This window comes from Porites lutea, chromosome 10 (genome assembly GCF_958299795.1).
Source record: "Porites lutea chromosome 10, jaPorLute2.1, whole genome shotgun sequence".
Classification (NCBI taxonomy): Eukaryota; Metazoa; Cnidaria; class Anthozoa; order Scleractinia; family Poritidae; genus Porites; species Porites lutea.
In genome coordinates, this window is record NC_133210.1 from 25,759,983 (window position 1) to 25,763,642 (window position 3,660).

General features: G+C 38.7%; 1 pseudogene; it reads left to right on the forward strand.

Annotated features, from left to right (window-relative positions):
• The first annotated feature begins 1,579 nt into the window (after positions 1-1,579).
• LOC140949707 (uncharacterized) lies at positions 1,580-2,487 on the forward strand (annotated as a pseudogene).
• Positions 2,488-3,660: the final 1,173 nt, after the last annotated feature.

Genomic DNA, 3,660 nt, shown 5'->3' on the forward strand with positions numbered 1-3,660 from the left:
TTGTCAACTCAGTCTATGTAATTAGTTAATTTATACTTACCTTCATTGTATTTTGCTTTCGATCCTGGCATTACCGTTACTGTTAACTTTATTTTTACTCTGAGGGAGCCCAATGTCTATAAGCCTCATGGTTTCTTTTTGGGCTTCCTCGCCACTTTCATTTGCTTTTGTGTAACTGTCTTGTTTTATCGTTATTTGTATTTTGTGGTAAATCAAATAAAGTTACAAAGTTACAAAGTTATAAGGATCCCATACTGCAGTCGCATACTCTCGATGCTGGCCACAAGTGATACATATGCTATTCGTTTGGTTTCGTCAGAGCAGGCATACAAGTTCCTTTTCCCAAATGCAAGTGAAGAGTTCCCCTTTTTAGCAATCTTGTCCATATGCGAGTTCCACCGCAGATCGCTGGACAGCAAAACACCTAAATAAGGATGTTGCTGAACAGCTACCAGGGTTTGGTTGTAAAGGGTGTAGTCTTTAACTACTGGGGATCTACTACGGAAAACAGACATTTTGTAGCATTTGGAGGGATTGAACAGCATCTGCCACCTATCAGCCCATAGGCTCAGGTTGTCTAGGTCACTCTGTAAAGCCACGGTGTCATCATTATGAGAGATTTTATGATACAATAAAGCATCATCAGCAAACAATCTTAGTGTACATACTAGATCATCTTGCATATCATTAATGAATAACAAAAACATTAATGGACCTAGTACTGTGCCTTGAGGTACCCCTGAAGTCACATCTACAGATTTTAAACACATGCCATCGATTATGACACTCTGTGATCTACTAGTGACCCAAGATTTAATCCAAGAAAGGGTACTTCCCTGAATGCCATAAAACTGCAATTTGCTAATGAGGCGTTGATGGGGTACTTTATCAAAAGCTTTACTGAAATCTAATATAATCATATCCATTTGATCTCCATGATCTAAGTTCATGGCCAGGTCTTCAACAGTCAGTATCAACTGAGATTCACATGAATGATTTTTCCGAAATCCATGTTGGTTCCCAAATAAGATGTCATTGTCCTCAAGATGGTGCTTAATGTTCCTATAAATAATATGAATAGTAGTCTTCATAAGGTTTAATAGGAAAATCTGAGTGTTTCAATTGTGATAAGTAACATATAGGAAACATTGTGACTATTGCTGAGAAAAGTGTTCTTAACTGCGGTTTCGATGTAACCCGTGGTCAAAATAGAGGCATGTGGTGCAGTTGCTGCTGTTGCCCTGAAAAGAACCGGGAGTGGCCCGGGATATTGCTGCAATTATCAGTCTCTGGTAATTGGGCTCTAACAAAAATATCGCTTTTAAAAATTGTTAGAACGGTGGTAAGCCACTACACGCCGATTCCAGAAAAAACCGGAAGTTGCATGGAAGTGAGGCCTTATAGCCCTTGCGGCAAATTTGAAATAACTTACATGGCGGACGATCACTCGCGGTTTCCATGCATCTCCTGTCTAGTGACAGGTGGAAGTATTTACATTTTGCAGCGGGAAGGTCCTTCACACATTCACCTTTACACTATATACACTATATACATTGCCTAATGTCGCGTTCGCGTGATGTGGCTAAGATGGACGGACGTGTGTTTGAGTGCTCCGCGTAACATTTCGTAAATTTCTGATGTTTAAGTGTTCCTTCTGCTTTCTTCTATTTGTTTCGTTATCTTGTTTCGTGTGTCATATTATGCCTGAGTCTATTGCCAACCTAAGAAGAGAAAATAACGATGTCAAATCTAAAGTTTCAACATTAACGGAGGAGATTTCAAGACTAAAAGATTTATTTCAACAACAAAGCAGCAGTGCCGCCCCTTCTGCTACAGAAAAATCTCACAGCCTTGAATTCCTAAGCAAGGAATATGACGACTTTCTTTTCTTCAAAACCACTGCCAACAAAGAACTGCAACGACTAAGTTCACAACTCTCAGAGGTCAAGGCCAGGGTGGACGCCATTGCCAACGCCATCGATGAATTCCAAGAACATAGCTTTCAATACAATGTTAAAATTGTCGGTGTTCCCGAGGTGTGTTCTGACGAAGCGGCTTCAACAACAAGTGTAAAATTGTTTAAAGAAATGGGAGAGAATATATCAATCCAAGATATTGACACTGCCCGTCGTGTCCCGCAAAGAAACAACGCCGGAAATCCAAAGCCTATAGTTTGCAGATTCGTGAGACGGCTGGTTAAGGAATCTCTAATGTCTCATTGGAAAGAAATTAGCGATGTAACCCCAGCTGCGGTTGGTCTACCAGAAGGGTCTTCATTGTCTTCGGCCAGTTTACGATCATCCTTCACCAAGAATGCAAGCAGTCCTATTCCAGGCTAAAAAAGTTAAAGAAGAGCTCCACTATCAATATTGCTGGTCAAAGGGTCCCGTTATTTGTTTACGAAAAGACTCCACATCGCGGATAATCAAGCTCAAGAGCATGGCGGACCTCGACGAACTTAAACGTAAATTGGCCATTGAAGGTTAGATTTTACTAAAAATGTCGATTGTACACGATAAAAAAATGACTTCTCACAAAACAAAGAAACAGTGCGCGATCGAAAATAAGACCTTACTCGCGCAATGACCTTATTATAACTGTAAAGTCCTGACTTCTGCTCACCCATAGTTTAATAGTTTAATTGATGATAATCGATCTTCTAGAAAATTGCTAGATTCTCTCATTAGTCTCTACGACCTTAGTGTATTCCAGCTAAACTCTCTTGATAAAGATATTGATCCTGATATAAATCTCACCTCAAACAAAATACGCTCAAAATATTATTCCCCACACAGCTTTGCGCAGTTTATTGACAGCAAACAGTTGCAATCAAAAATCTCCTTTTTACATACAAATATAAGTAGCTTAAAAAAAAAATTGAAGAATTTCAACATCAAGTTTTAAGTGAAATGAATTTCCGTTTTATTATTATCGGTGTAACAGAAACTCGTATATGCGATCGTGAATGTAGTTGAAATTTTGTACCAGAATTACCAGGATACTGTTTTGAATCGGTCCCGACACCTTTATCTGCCGGTGGTGTTGGCCTGTTCATTGATCAAAATTGTAAATACCACGTCCTTGAACGAGTCTCCAATTCTTGCTATCAAGCCCTATGGATTGAACTTCATCCGCCTAACAATAAGAAATCTGTATGTGGTGTTACTTATAGGCAACACAATAACGCTAATGAGTTTCTAGAATACTTGACAGATTTTCTTGAACGCCAATGCCGTCAAAATCAAAATATTTATCTCATGGGAGACTTCAACATAGATCTGTTAAAATATGAAACTTGTAGTTACACACAAACCTTGCTGCAAACAATGCAAAGTTTTTCAGTGTTCCCAGTGGTTGATAAGCCGACTAGAGTCTATGGTAATTCAGCAACTTTAATTGACAATATTTTCATAAATAATCCTGAGAATAATATAGTCAGCGGCAATATCGTGTCCGATACAACAGATCACTTCTCTCAGATGTGCATATTAACGTCGCACTGTAAAAAACAAACTAAGGTTCGTGACTATTCTACTTTCAATGGAAAATCTTTCATTGACGACTTGCAGAATATTAATTGGAATAATATTTGCAAACATACCGATGCCAATCAATCGTTCTCCAGGTTTTACAAATGCGTCAACAAGACAATTAACAAAC